Source organism: Mirounga angustirostris, unplaced genomic scaffold, assembly GCF_029215605.1.
Source record: "Mirounga angustirostris isolate CCGP_5_RB_7025 unplaced genomic scaffold, mMirAng1.0.hap1 SCAF_4, whole genome shotgun sequence".
NCBI classification, from domain to species: Eukaryota; Metazoa; Chordata; class Mammalia; order Carnivora; family Phocidae; genus Mirounga; species Mirounga angustirostris.
Window position 1 is genome coordinate 16,658,009 of NW_026991712.1, and position 16,295 is coordinate 16,674,303.

General features: G+C 40.9%; 1 long non-coding RNA gene and 1 pseudogene across 1 annotated transcript; one reads left to right on the forward strand and one right to left on the reverse strand.

The window, feature by feature from the left end:
• Positions 1–774: 774 nt before the first annotated feature.
• On the reverse strand, positions 775–15,128 carry LOC135364067 (uncharacterized). Its single transcript, XR_010410524.1, has 3 exons — positions 13,107–15,128; positions 12,516–12,583; positions 775–2,677 (listed from the first exon to the last, which is right to left on the reverse strand). It is a non-coding gene; the product is annotated as an uncharacterized LOC135364067 (long non-coding RNA).
• Positions 10,568–11,432, forward strand: LOC123860482 (tetraspanin-3-like; annotated as a pseudogene).
• Positions 15,129–16,295: the final 1,167 nt, after the last annotated feature.

The window sequence follows — 16,295 nt, forward strand, 5'->3', positions numbered from 1 at the left end:
TGTGTTATAGCCACCATGGCCTTTTTTGGTTATCTTCTCAAGAATCATGTTCGTTATCTGACTGATAGAGGACATGCAAACCTGCAAAATTTTCTCTTCCCATTTGGCTTCTCCAGATTCTCTAAATTGTTAGTGAACATTTCTTAATCAGTTCGGGGACTATGGTGTGTTAATTTTGAATTGCCTGAATGGTGAAATCTGATTATCTTGAGGCAGCATGAACTTTCATCGTAGAGCTTGTGTTTTTCTGTTGGGACTATATCTTAAGTACCTTGGAATATGTAACCTTTTACAATTGTTTTATTTTACCTATTAAAAATTAATAAAAAATTTTATTAAATTTTTGAATTTTGATTAAAAAATGGACAGAGGATTTGAATGGACATTTTTCCAGAGAAGACATACAGATGGCAAACAGACACATGAAAAAAATGCTCTACACCACTCATCATCAGGGAAATGCAAATCAAAACCACAGCGAAATATCACCTCCCACCTGTCAGATGGGCTTTTATCAAAAAGACAAAAAATAACAAGTGTTGGCGAGGATGTGGACAAAAGGGAACCTTTGGGCACTGTTGGTGGGAGTGTAAATTGGTGCAGCCACTATGGAAAACAGTATGGAGGTTCCTCAAAAAATTAAAAATAGAACTACCATGCAATCCCACAATTCCACTTCTGGGTATTTACCTGAAGAAAATAACAACACTAATTCAAAGAGATATACACACCCCAATGTTTATTGTCATATTATTTACAACAGCCAAGATATGGAACATTATTCATCCATAAAAAGGAAGGAAATTTTGCTATTTTGTGACAACATGGATGGAGCTAGAGGGTATTATGCTAAATGAAATAAGTTAGACAGAGAAAGACAAATGCCATATAATTTCACTTATATTGGAATCTAAAAAACTTCACTTATATGGAATCTAAAAAACAAAACAAATGAACAAACAAGACAAAACAGAAACAAACTCATAGATACAGGTAAACAAGCTGTTGATTACCAGAGGGAGGAAGTTGGGGGCGGTGGATGGACAAAACAGATGAAGGGGATTAAGAGGTACAAAGTTCCAGTCATAAAATAAGTAAGTCAGTGAGATGTAATGTACGGCACAGGGAATATAGTCAACAATATTGTAAGAACTTTGTATTGTAACAAATGGTAACTAGACTTATTGGGGATTGTTTTGTAATGTATAAAAATATTGAGTCACTGTGATGTACACCTGAAACTAATAAGCTATTGTACATCAATTATACTTCAATAGAAAAAACTTAATCTAGAGGTGCCTGGGTGGCTCAGTTCGTTAAGCGTCTGCCTTCAGCTCAGGTCATGATCTCAGGGTCCTGGGATCGAGCCCCACATCAGGCTCTCTGCTCAGCACGGGTCTGCTTCTCTCACTCTCCCTCTGTGCTTTCCCTCTGTCTCTCTCTCAAATAAAATCTTTATTTAAAAAAATAAAAAACTTTATCTAATTATAATTACATTAAAATTTCTTAACTTTCTATTCTTATAGCCCACTTCCATTGTTAGAAACAAGCAAAAAAAAAAAAAAGAGAGAGAGAGAGAGAGAAATACTATCTGTTCTTAAAGTCTTTTAAAATGTCCAGATTTCTTCATCTGCATACTATTGGGAACTCCTCATGGGTATGACAAGTAATGCTAAATATAAACCCCCATATTTTCTTTAATTATAAAAAATTAAATTATGCCATAGCACATGTAATCAATATTTTTTAAATGATATAAACCTTATCTAAGTCTACTGAGAATTTGATCTCTTGGAATTTGTGCTAAAATACTTTAAGAAAGCAAGAGTTCAGGGGGCGCCTGGGTGGTTCATCGGTTAAGCGTCTGCCTTCAGCTCAGGTCATGATCCCAGGGTCCTGGGACTAAACCCCGCATCAGGCTCCCTGCTCGGCGGGGAGTCTGCTTCTCCCTCTCCCACTCCCACTGCTTGTGCTCTCTCTCTCTCTTTCTCTCCCTCTCTCTCTATCAGATAAATAAATAAAATCTTTTGAAAAAGGAAGAGTTCAGAAATAAAACACTTACTTTGAAATAAACCCAGATCTGTTACCTATTTAAAAATAAAAATGAAAAATCTCACAGCATTAGACCCTCTTTCCCCCACCAGTCAGTGAAGCAGAGGACAGGTAATCTGCCTTAGAGAGAATGTGGGCTCTCCCACGGGCCACATTCTTCGCTCCTCCCTTCCACCTCTGTTACGGAGACTGTCGTTGTGAGAACCATTCCACCTGCGCTTCATTTATTTTGGAGTGGAGAAATATTTCTGTATTCTTCTATGGTAAAAGTTAAAAAGAAAAGAAAAGAAAAAGACTGAAAGACCCAGTTGTCCATCCTCTCTTGCATTACACACTTCAGAAATTTTAAGACATTTGCAATTCCCTAAATATGCCAAATAGAATATGCCCTTTCTTGAATGCTTTCCCCTACTTATCTACCTGGAAAACTTCTCATCCAGACACTGTGACTGGAACACTAAAGAATCAGGAGGTAAGGATGGAGAAGCGGGAAGGGGCAAGAAAAATGTGGGACCGTTTTTCTCTCTGTTAGGGAGTTTCTAGGACTTTCTTCGCAAATGATGGAAAGGAACTGAGAGTTACAAGTCTGTCGTAGAGAGAGGCAAAGGGATCCTCTTCACAGAGCCTGCGAAAGATTGATATTATAACATTTATCTCTAATACCGAAAATAATGTATTTCTGCCATCAGAAGTCAGTCTGTCAGAACATTTCTGGTGTTGAACATTCCAATATCAAGCCACATTGAAATGAACATTCCACTATCAAGCCACACAACTGAAATGCTGAGCCATTGTGATAGTTAAAGTGCCCACTAGGGGCTGATCTCACACAACATTTCTATACCTAAAACCTGCAAATTCTTCTCTTCCTCATTTCTATTGACTTTTTTAATTTTATAATTTAAATTCAATTAATTAACATATAATGTACCATTAGTTTCGGAGGTAGAGTTCACTGATTTATCAGTTGCCTATCACACCCAGTGCTCATTACGTCAAGTGCCCTCTTTAATGCCCATCACGCAGTTATCCCATCCTCCCCCCACTACCCCTCCAGCAACCCTCAGTTTGTTTCCTAGAGCTCAGCATCTCTTATGGTTTGCCTCCCTCTCTGTTTTTATCTTATTTTATTTTTCCTTCCCTTCCCCTATGTTCATTTGTTTTGTTTCTTAAATTCCACATATGAGTGAAATCATATGGTAATTGTCTTTCTTTGACTGACTTATTTCATTTAGCATAATACCCTCTAGTTCCATCCATGTCATTGCAAATGGCAAGATTTCATCCTTTTTGATGGCTGAGTAATATTCCATCGTGTGTGTGTGTGTGCGTGTGTGTACATATACATATACATATATATATATATATATATATATATATATATATATATATATATATATACCACATCTTCCTTATCCATTCATTTATCGATAGACATCTGGGCTCTTTCCATATTTTGGCTAGTATGGATATTGCTGTTACAAACATTGGAGTGCTCCTTCATTATCCAAACCAATCTCTCAGGCCTTAAAGTCCTTGGAATTCTTTATTTATTTATTTATTTGAGAGAGAGAGTGAGAGAGAGCACGCAAGAGGGGGTAGGGTTAGAGGGAGAAGCAGACTCCCCGCCGAGCAGGGAGCCCGATGCAGGACTCGATCCCGGGACTCCGGGATCATGACCTGAGCCGAAGGCAGTCGCTTAACCAACTGAGCCACCCAGGCGCCCCTTGGAATTCTTTATTTATTGGAGCTTTGTCTCGCATATCTGATAGCACCAAATACTGTCAGTTCTTCCTTGGAAATTGATGCAGTTAGGACTACAGCACAGTAGTCCATCTGAGGTTTGCACAATCTCAAGGTCGCCACTGAGCCTAAAGTTTTCTGTGGTAGGCCAAATAAACAGGATAAGTCCATTGGCTACAAAGCATAGTTTATCCTTAATTGAAAGTATTTTCATAGCATCCATGATGAGGAGTAAAATCACATTTTGAGTGAATGGGATTTGTGAATTCCATAGTTGCTCTTCAATTCTGTTTTGTAAGAGATTGGACTAGCTGGAAAAACAAAGAGGACAAAGGGAGGAGCTTATGAAAACCTATGGAAGTGAGGAGGTATCTGGAGAGCTCTTCTCATTTCTCTTCCCCATTACTTCATCAAAGAAGTTCATTTAAGTATATGGATTAGATACAGAAGAAAATATTTCAATGCCAGATTTTTTTTTAACAGAGCAAAAAGAGGGGCACCTGGGTGGCTCAGTTGGTTAAGCATCTGCCTTCAGCTCAGGTCATGATCCCAGGGTTCTGGGACCGAGTCCCGCATCCCTCTCCCTCTCCCTCTGCCGCTCCCCCTGCTTGTGCTCTCACCCCCTCGCTCTGTCAAATAAATAAATAAAATCTTAAAAAAAAAAAAAAAAAACAGAGGGAAGAGGGTAGTCTTAGGAGCATGAGAATGACCTGAGAAGTTTTTAAGATTACCAATGCCTAGACCTCACACCCGATCAATTACATCAGAATTCCTCAGTTGGAACCCAGGTGATTCAAAGCACAGCAAGGTTTGATAACCACTTATCAGGCCTCGTCAGGCCTCAGGTACTCAATAAGCATTTGCTGGATTTGTAAAATGAGATTGAACAAAGATGACTTCTAATGTACATTCTAACTCTACAACACAATAATTCCATAGCCAACTAAAATAATTTTTTTCATATGCAAAATAATTCCTCCAGTCTGCCCCAGGCTTTTTTTTTTTAAGATTTATTTATTTATTTGCGGGGGGGGTGGCGGGGGGGGAAAGAGAATCTTAAGCAGACTCCTCGCTGAGCGTGGAGCCTGACATGGGGCTCCATCCCAGGACCCGGGGATCATGACCTGAGCTGGAACAAGAGTTAGCCACTTAATCGACTGAGCCACCCAGGCACCCCTGGCTTTTTTTGTAAAGAAATACACAAACATTTATTCCACGTTCATGTAGACCAAAGAAATCATTTCTCTACCCCCTTGATAACTGTTGGGAGAGCCCTGAGAGAAACAAAGAATTACACACTATTGGACTAGGGGAAATTATCTGAGTTCATGTTACACATGGAGCATTGGTCCATTGCAGATCTTTTTAGCTTCTTTGGGTGTATTGTCACAGTGGTTTAGAACTTCGCTGAAATGAAATATTTTTTGTTTCCTTCTACATTATGTCATCCAAACTTTACACCTTTAGCAACACATAATCTCTTGATTGTCTAACAAGAAATAAGAGTTTATATACTAGTGTAAACTATGATCAGGGATTAAATTCATGTATAGTGGGATTGCTTCATGATCTCTATTAATGACATTTGAGTAAGAGACAGGATACTTTCTTGGCTACAACTACAACTGATCCCAGAACAATGTAAATCAGCTATTTCTTAGCTCAGGTCTTTGTACTCTCACTTTGCAGAAATGTGCAATTCTCTTTCTTTTAGAATTTGTTAAATGTGGTTAGTGACATGTCTTCTTAGACTTTGTATAGCCTTAATGTGTAGTGATTTTTTTCTTTTTCTTTCTTTTTTTCTTTTAAATAGGAAGCCAACTGAACCATGTAACCTGGTAAAAGGTAGGCCCAGGAAAGTGAAAGCCAGGAAAAATTAATTAAAAAGCCAACATCATCCATTTGCCTTTGAGAAGATAAGGATTATTACAAAGAAAGGCAAAGAGAAAGTCAAGGTTCACCATTGGAAATAAAAAATAGGATTTTTGAGTCTGAGCAAGATACTAGTCTTGAAAGCCAGGCTTGGTTGAGAAAGGTTTTCTGATTATTTTAGTTCCCACTGGCGTATCTTGAGGAGAAACAGAGGGAGAAGATGAAATCTTCAAGGTAGAGTATTTGCTGAATAGAAACCATTGCCCCAGTGAAATGACTGTATTTAATCAGGAAGAGGTTGAATTAAGAGCATCTTTACTAGTAGACTTAAAGCCCCACTTCCCACCCCAATGGGGTGAGGGTATGAGGATGATTAAGTCTAACTTTGAAAACCAAATAGCCCCACATTTTCTTTGTCCATATAGTCATGTATGAACATTTTCAACTCCCAAGCAGCTGCCAGCTTTAATGTGAGCCACGATTTATTTTCTGCACATGGAACATAAGAAGGAACAAGACTAAGCTGGAGGGATTGCCCCTCACTATCTGCCTTCCAAGACAGTGTTAATATCCACATGTTGAGATCCTTGGGTAGCAGACAGCAGGACCTGTCATGAGGAGAAGCATGGCAGGTTTCCATGGGCCACTGAGAAAGTGGAATAACTAAGAAGACCCAAACCGTGACCTACTAAGGGCCTGGATCTAAAGGGAACTATGAGAATCCTTTGAAGGATTACGTTCCTGTGGGATTCTTTTAGGCAGACAACCCTGATCCAGGCTAACAGAGGAAAGGGGGCAAGATTGCTTCATGGATTCGATCGATGAAATTAACATGAATGATTGCAATTAATTCCCAAATGTGAAAGAAACACAGAGCAGGTAACAATTGGGACTAAATAAAATCTCAAAGGAAAATCTCTCACTCTGTAAATAAGGAAAAGAGATGGGAAGACGCCACACCCAGATCTTAACCACCCTCCTGATTCTTGCAGCCCAATAACAGAAATAGAGTTAGCAATTGATTTTGTCTCACTGCCAAATATTGATTTCCAATTCTAGAGAAATACTAATTTAACAGAAGGATACATTCTTTTAAGAAAAATATGCTAAGTGCTTTCTATGTGCAAAGAACTATACTAAGTATTTGGGGATAGAGATGAATAAAGCATGATCCTTTCCCTTAAATGATTTACCATCTTATAGGGTTGAGAATCCAGGTACTTAATTTGATGGAACATAAAGGAGAATACAATGATGAGGATAAGATGATAAAGGGTCTAGTGGAAGGAAGTGGCTCTTCTGATTAAGGATTCTGGAGGCAATCACAGAGGAGGTAATGTTTTTGCCTAAGTAGATCCTAAGGGACTGGAGGGGAAGGTGTTTTGGCTGGCAAGGGATGATATGGAAGATATCACGGAGACCAGAGCACATTGAAATAAAAAGGATTGAGTGATGCTCTTGCTAATCCCTTTTGTCAGTGATTTAATGACCAGAAAGCCCCATTTGAGAGAAGAGCTGTCCTTCTTTAGCTCTTCAATGTTTTATGATATATTCATATAGCATGATCATAATATTGATCTTTGTATTTAAAATACTAATAAACAAAAAAACCCCAAAAAGTAAATCAATAAAATATGAATAAACAAATGGACCTAGTTTATAATCTGTCCTATTTTCACAGAGAAGCCCCCTCAAAGAATTCCAAACACTGTCAAGGAAAGAAATGTTTAAAGAAATTGAGATCACTTGTAGTTTCCTGCCAAGCATACAGCCACTGGATTCTAGAAAAATAAGAAGCCGGTTGCTCATTTTGTAAGTAAAACACAAAGGTCTATCACACGTGGCATTAAAAACGATAGCTGGTATAAGCTGGTACCATGTATTTATTTCTGATATGAGAAACTAGACACACCTGCCATTAACAAAAAATGACATGATACCGTGCAGGAATACGCAGGAGAACATACCAGGGCTGCTTAGTCATCGCATTGCCTCCTGCTGATAATTATTTCTGGGCTCCTCACTGAGAGACTTCAGAATTCTCTAGACCAGAAGTTCTCAGCCAGGGGCAACTTTGTCCGCAGGGGACATCTGGCAATTTCTGGAGACATTTTCGGTTGTCACAACTGGAGAAAATGCTACTGGGATTTAGTGGGTAGAGGCCAGGAATGCTGTCCTAAAATGCATAGAACAGCCCCCCCCACACACACACACAGAAAGAATTACGTGGCCCAAAATGTCAATGATGCCAAAGTTGAGAACTGTCCCCTAGATGACAAACCACTTGGCACGAAAGCACGTACTCTAGAAGCATTCACCCCCAAATTTCAGATTGTAAATCCCAAGTCAGTTCTGAAGATTTTCAGTGTAATCACTGTACAGGAATCCACATCCACCCTAATGCTATAGTTGTCAGGGAGAGAGTATTCAAATTCTCATTTGACTATTTTATTGAGTGACCTCTGGTTATTTAACTATTTGTGCCTTAGGGTCTCCATCTATAAAATTGGGGAAAATAATAGTAACTATCTCCTAAAGTTGATGTGATGTTTAAGTAAACAAACAAACTTAAAGTGCTTAGAATAGGGTCTGGCCCACAGCACTAAATAAATGTATTTTTTTTAAGATCTTATTTATTTGACAGAGAGAGAGAAAGACAGCACAAGCCGGGGGTGGGGGCAGGCAGAGGGAGAGGGAGAAGCAGGCTTGAGCAGGGAGCCCGATGCGGGGCTCAATCCCAGGACCCCCGGGATCATGACCTGAGAGCTGAAGGCAGATGTTTCACTGCCTGAGCCACCCAGGCGCCCCTAAATAAATGTATTTTTGTCTTATTATTATTAATATTTGGCACAAAGAGAAATTTAAAATTTGCATTTATCTAGACCAATTTCCAAAAGTTCGGTCATTTAAATAATAAACTTATTATTTCCAAGTATCATCAAAACTACTACTTTCTTGAGATTTTTTGCTAAATTGTCATGCTTCACATAATAAACTTTTTCTGTCATTCACAGGTTTCGTGTCTTCGTTGTATTGTCCTAATACACATAAAATAATGCAAGGCTATCAAAGCAAAGTTTTGTGTGTGTGTTCCGCATAAGATCATCTGGGCTGCTCCGCTGGTAGACATACCACAATTAGAGGGCCGCCCCGTTTCTAGTAGATTGTCTCATTCATTTGGCTGCTGAATGTCTAAACATCTATGGATCTTACTAAGAGGCAGGGCTCTCCTCCCTTCAGCAAAACCATACATGGCAAATATATTCTCCTTCTCAGGGGCCTCTGCAGTTAAGGTCTGAACATGTGCCTTCAGCTTTAACAATCAGACTTGCTCACGTCTGGGTCTGGATCAACAGCTGGTGACCAAAAGAAGCAGGCACGGTGTGTCCATGTTCTCAGTCTCAACAAGACACCCTCACATGGCTATGGGCGCATCCAGCCCTAGCAGGCTAAGGGGGCAAAAATGGTCTCGTTGGTTCAAGATGACCCAGTATCCCGGGAATGCCCAGAATTGCAAACTCAGATGCTAAGAGACTACACAAGTAATGTTGACGAGACACAGGAACCAGTCAGGGGGTGGTGGGGACTGTGCCAGCCTGAACACCCATGCCTCACCTAACATGGGCACCTGCTGCTCAGATCCGCGGTGGGATGCAAGCCCAGTGCTACCTGGTCTGATTTTTCAAGAGAAATGGGAATTCAGAATTTTGTGTGAATCTGATGGGCAACCCATTCAAAGTACATGAAAACCCATGGTGGGGGGCAACACTGAGGGGCACATGCCTGTGAGTCAGCTTCAGTTGTCAGGCCGCCATCTGCCAAGTCCAGGGTCTTCCTAAACACTCTCACCTCTTACTGGCTCCTCAGTGGAAGGTTTATTGGGGGAGAAGTGAAAGTAGCTTCTCTCTACCCCTGCAATATTAGTAAGACTTCAAGTAGCTAATAAGATTAAATAATATCATTCTTATTAGTATTATTATTACTTAATAATAAATAATAGTATTATTAGGTATTACATATTAATAACATTACTTAAAATGATTACTTTTAAACATTATTAAGTAGTAGTAATAACAATAAGTAACCAATAATAGGAAAGCTTCAAAACTTCTAGATTTTCTACCAGCCTTCCAAGGAGAAAATCCAGTCCCTGAATAAAACACAATTCCACTTCTCTGTACTTTTGCTTGTGTTGTTTTATCTTCCTTTATGAACCCCACTTTGCCTGATGATCCCCTACTTTTCCTTCTAAGATCTGTTCAAGAGTCACCTCCTTCTGGAAGCCTTTCCTGATTTCCGCTCCCTTTCCTTCTTCCCTTACTCATTCACCTTAGATTAGGTCCCCCAGAGCACCAAGAGGTAGTATTCCAGAACTTTCAAAGACAGTGTCTTTGCCCCAATTCTCTAGCAAACAGATGGATAAAGCACATGCTAGCACTCTACTGGGGGTACAATCCCAGGACACTAAGAGTGAAGGGGAAACAACGTAAGGCAGGAAAGGCCCGAAAGCAAATACAAAGTACCGTGGTCCTGAACGGCCTACAGCTTCTCAAGAAAACAGTCAGTTGGGCACCTGGGTGGCTCAGATGGTTAAGCGTCTGCTTTCGGCTCAGGTCATGATCCCAGGGTCCTGGGATCGAGTCCCACATCGGGCTCCCAAGCTCCTTGGGAGCCTGCTCCTCCCTCTGCCTCTCTCTCTCTCTCTCTCTCTCTCTCATGAATAAATAAATAAAATCTTTAAAAAAGAAAAAGAAAAAAAGAAAACAGTCAGTTGCTTAGTCCTGTGTGATGCCTCTCAAGAGGCAGTATGAACCTACTGCACCTCAAAACAGTTACTGGGGGGCAAAGGGGTGAAGCATCTGTTGGCTCCTGCCTGTCTTCAGCCTCCCATTGGCCAAAATCAGAGCTATGAGACAGTGACTCCCCCAAAGGAGGAGTGTTGGTCCTCACCAGGGCTGGGGCTACCCGAGGGCACGGGGGAGGGGTGCTGCAGTGAGCGTCCCGCAGGCTGTGCATTTCCCAGCAGGCTGCGGGCACCATGGGTCTGTGCGCTAGCACCTCCTCCAGGTCCATGCTGGTGTTGCCCCACCTCAACTTCTGGGGGTCAGCCGGCATCTTATGCCACGTGGGAGCCCACATCTTTATCATTTATGATGAAGATGCGTACACTCTCATCCCCACTGTCCTGATCACCCTGTAGGAGCCCCACTTTTCCTTATTGGGCTAATTGGTAGCTGTGCCACAATGCCAGAAAGCCGCTAAGGACTTGCCACATTTGTCATCATCCTGCTCTTGGCTTTTGTCACAGAAGTCGTTGTCATGGGTTGGGGATACATTTACAGAGCAAAGGTTGAACATGAGGATGATGGCAGCATTCAGACAATGTGGGAGACCTGCAATGGGACAGCCACAGATGCTGCTAGCTGGGCGGGGGATTACGTACAGAGACAGCGGCACTGTTGTGGAGCTCACAGCAACTCAGACTGGTTCAAAGAAACCAAACACCAGAGTGTCCCTCTTAGCTGTGCAGAGGGACCGTCAGCAGCTGTCCTGGCAGTCTGGCCCAGCCCTCTGACCTCTCTGCCGAGGGATACGAGGCTCTAGTTGTCAAGAAGCTACAGGAATTCCTGGTGCATCTTATCTGAGCGGCACTGGCATCAGCAGCTATCCAGCCGCTGGGCGTGCTGTGTGCATGCATCCGATTGTGCCCGAGGAGTCGAGATCCTGCTTAGGAGCTCCTCATCACCGGTGGAACCTCTGCATAGTCGAAAACGCATGCCTGTACGTGCACCCCGATGTTTATAGCAGCAAGGTCCACAATAGCCAAACTGGAAAGAGCCAAGATGTCCATCAACAGATGAATGGATAAAGAAGATGTGGTATATATATATATATATATATATATATATATATATATATACACAATGGAATATTATGCAGCCATCAAAAGGAATGAGATCTTGCCATTTGCAATGACGTGGATGGAACTGGAGGGTATTATGTTGAGCGAAATAAGTCAATCAGAGAAAGACATGTATCATATGACCTCACTGATCTGAGGAATTCTTAATCTCAGGAAACAAACTGAGGGTTGCTGGAGTAGGGGGTGGGGTGGGAGGGATGGGGTGACCGGGAGATGGACACTGGGGAGGGTATGTGCTATGGTGAGTGCTGTGAATTGTGCAAGACTGTTGAATCTCAGATCTGTACCTCTGAAACAAATAATGCAATATATGTTAAGAAAAAAAAAAAAGAAGAAGATAGCAGGAGGGGAAGAATGAAGGGGGGAAATCGGAGGGGGAGATGAACCATGAGAGATGATGGACTCTGAGAAACAAACTGAGGGTCCTAGAGGGGAGGGGGTGGGAGGATGGGTTAGCCTGGTGGTGGGTATTGAGGAGGGCACGTTCTGTATGGAGCACTGGGTGTTGTGCACAAACAATGAATCATGGAACACTTCATCTAAAACTAATGATGTAATGTATGGGGATTAACATAACAATAAAACATTTTTAAAAAACAGCATTCAAAAAAAAGAAAACGCACACCTGAGCTTTTTAGTCTTGTTGTTCTGATTTGAAAGGTGAATTGAGCAGGTCCACTGCTATTGGTGGCCTCCTGAGTTCATTCAGTTAAAGCACATATACACAGGTGTTGGACAGAGCAGGTGGCTCTTCATGTGCTCACCTACTTCCCCACCCACCTCTGACTTTCTTTTCCCCTATTCTAGCTGACTCTCCACGTCCCCTAAGATTTTAAGGATGGCAGTCTATGTTCTAGTTTTGGAACCACTTACAGGTAGCATAGTGTGGGAGAGTCAAAGGAGGGCTGGTGCCTGCTTCTCTTACCTCCATGGTGCTGGAGTATCACTGGGTCCTTTCAGTCTTTATGATGGAGAACTCTTGGCCAAAGTTTTCTGGGGGGAGAAGGAGGAAACTAGGTATGGTTAAAGGTAACACCAGACAGTGCCCCTCATCAGTGTCCTTTTAAAAAACATACACTATAGTCCAGTAAGATAACAACCGTACAAAAGCTAAAATAGATTTTAGAATCATATGGTGTGTATCTTGGTTCACCTTCAAAAATCAGGCCAATCTTTGAAAGTAGTGGTTTTTAATCAAAGTTGGCTTTATAGTAGAATAGAATGCATGCACTACTGTTTTAAGAAAATTAGTGTGAGTGTGTATATGTTTCTGTATGATTGAGCCCGTTCATAGTAAGTCTAAACCCTTTTAGGTTTAGACTTCTAGGTTTAAGGTAGCCATGTAGACTAGCAGAATACTATGTAGATGTGATCTCTGTTGTAAAGAGAAAAATCAAAATCCATAAACTCTGTATCACCCCCAAAAAGAAAAAGATTGAGTGTCCAGGTACACATAAACCTCACAGCAGGACAGCCTCCACAGAGCACTTCCCTCACTGCATAAAATGATGCTTACATGTCTCTTCCACAATTGTGCACTCAGTGATACCAGGAACATCTTCATCACCTTTATCTTAGCATTTTCACAGTGCTCAGCACCTAGTAGGGAGGGAGGCGAGTTTGCTTTGGTTCAGCAGACATTTATAAAACATCTAGTGCTGTGCAGTGGAATGAAACAGGAGTGGCTGATATACCTTTAAATACCAAAACGATGATTCAACTCAGTTACTGTAGCTTTATCAAAAACTTTACATCTTAGAGTTCTCCTGGAAAATGGAACTCATAGAAGATATACATATCACTGACTAATAGAGTTATTGATTGACTGATTCATTTAGTGCATTAATTGGCTCACACAGGTGGCCAAGGTGTCCCACAATCTTCCCTCTACAAGCTGGAGACTCAAGAAAGCCAGTGGTATAATTCAGTCCAAATCCAAAGGCCTGAGAAGTGGGAGCACCCCTGTTCAAGGGCAGGAGAAGAGGGACATCCCAGCCCAGGAAGAGAGAGCAGAAATTGGCCCTTCCTTTTCCCTTCCTATTCTACACTCACATCAATGAGGGCAGATCTTTCCTCAAGTCTAATGAATCAAATACTCATCTCTTCTGGAAACACCCTCCCAGACACACCCAGAAATAATGTTTTGCTAGCCATCTGGGCATCCCTTAGCCCAGTCCAGCTGACATATCAAAATAATCAGAACTTTCCAACCCAAGGTGTGCTGACTTCCAGTCTTCCTCTCCATTGCAGTCCTTGCAGGCCTCTCAAGCGCCTAGATTCTCTTCAGGTGGTACGGTACAATCTCACCTTGGCTGCTTGCTGTAGACAAAATTCTACCAAATTAAAAAAATCTGCAGCGTGTACAATATCTATAATTAGGCACCTAGGGTTTCACTATTGTCAACGTTGAGTGATGTCCACATGCCTATACAATGCAGTTGATTTTTCTACAAGGTTTTTGTGTATGTTTTCAGAAAAATAAAAATCTTTTTAATAGTCTTTATTGTAGTAATTAGTTTTAAATACTTGCCTCAGTAGGGCTCCCTCCAACCCCCAGAATTTCCCAGATGACACTGACTTAAGGACAAAAGAATATTATTATATGGAAAAAGATTAGAAAAAAACCCATATGGGATTTTTATATTTGCTAGCAGGGGGAAAAAGTGTTTTTTTCCGTTCTTAACACTATTCATTTTGTGCATCTACTTAGCAGATAATTATTTTGTCTGTGTGTTTGTTTTCTCAGCTAGCTATTAAACATCTTTCGGGTATATGACACCCAGCTAGATATCTTCACTCACTGGTAACTTAAAAGATTTCATGTTTTCTAAACACTTAACATGTATCCCAGAAGTGAAATGCAAAATTTCAGCTTGCTCTTCTCAGGGGGCTGATAAATATGAGTAGAATGAAAAGGAATTTTAAAAACTAAATTATGGTAAATAAAATAAGTCTCTGTGCCTAATTACTAATTAAATTCCTCATAATGCTTGACTCCCTTGTTACTTTGAGAATTCTATCTCTAAAAGTAGTCTTGACTCTCAGGAAGGGTTCGGAAGCCTTAGTTATCCATTAAAAAGTGATGTATAACCTTTATCACTTCACCATTTGGCAATGACGTTTTCTATGTTCTATTGATCAGCAAGTGAGTTATTAGCTTCCTATTCTATTAATTATTTATCCATTATTGTTATGCATGGCTCACATCGCAATTTTCTACCGCCTTTATTTAAAGATAGTTCGGAATATTCAGGAGATCTGAAATGCAGGCTAAAAAAACGATTTTTTATGGAACTGAAGTAGTCTACCTTTTGCCATGTGTATATCATCAAGTAAAGCTTATAAAGCTCCTGAGGGGAGCCCACATATGTTCTGGTCCTTGAGAGAGTAAAGGGCCTCAGAACAAATAACTTTCAATATGTACCTTCTTTATAAAAAGTTCAGGTCTTGAAGTCAGCCAGCAAAATAGAGCCAAAATGGGGGCGAGGGGAGAGGTGTGGAAGGCAAAGAACGCTTATCTTAGGTAACTTAGTCATTGTGTACCCTTATAAAGTGAAATTTGATCTCTAACATGGAACAGGCTTTAGGATGCCATAAAAGTAATAGGGGGTTGAAAATGCGGATCTTGCATCTTGCTACTGACGCGGCCTTGCTCAGAATCATGAAATGAAAAGTCAGAAATAAGAATACTCTTTTGGGCACCTGGGTGGCTCAGTCGGTTAAGCAGCTGCCTTTGGCTCAGGTCATGATCCCAGGCTCCTGGGATCGAGTCCCGCATCAGGCTCCCTGCTCGGCAGGGAGTCTGCTTCTCCCTCTCCCTCTGCCTACTTGTGTTCTCTATCTCTCTGTCAAATAAATAAATAAAATCTTTAGAAAAAAAAATACTCTTTTGCACACAAATTTTTGGAACGGCCACAAAACAGTTTTTATCGAGGTTCATTCATTTTGTGTAAGAAAGGACTAAATAAATGGTCCTACCTGGAATCTCAGAATCAAAGTAGTCTTTTTTTTTTTTTCCTTTTCTAAGATTTTATTTATTTATTTGACAGCGAGAGAGGGAACACAAGCAGGGGGAGTGGGAGAGGGAGAAGCAGGCTTCCCACTGAGCAGGGAGCCCGATGCGGGGCTCGATCCCAGGACCCCGGGATCATGACCTGAGCCAAATGCAGACGCTTAACGACTGAGCCACCCAGGCGCCCCAGAATCAAAGTAGTCTTAAGATGGAGGGGACTTTACAAGGTACTGGTCTAACCCCCTCGCTTTACAGCTATAAAAAATTTGGAAGCCCAGGAAGACAAAAGGACTTTCCAGTCATCAGTCCTCAATTACAGAGAAGCAAGACAGTGCCCAGTGCCTTGTGGGTAAGGTAGCCAAGGAGACCTCGGTGTCCCTGGAGTGACCGTGTGAGCAACTACCTGCTTTACCTCAACCCAACCCAAGCCGACTCTGGAATCAAATCTCTTTACACAAATCAAATTAAATTTACTAATCTTTAAAAATTTAATTAAGTAAGAATTTATTACTTATTTTTTAAAGAATTTATTTATTATCAATTAGTCATTAAAAAATAAGACTATCTGAGATAGTTTCTGTTTATGTGATATGTATATTCCTGAAAACCTGTAAGGTTAATTTGTACAAATAAAGTATATTTTAGACACTTTGTTTGCTTCATATTTCTCTCAGGTGCAGTCAGCATAGTTAA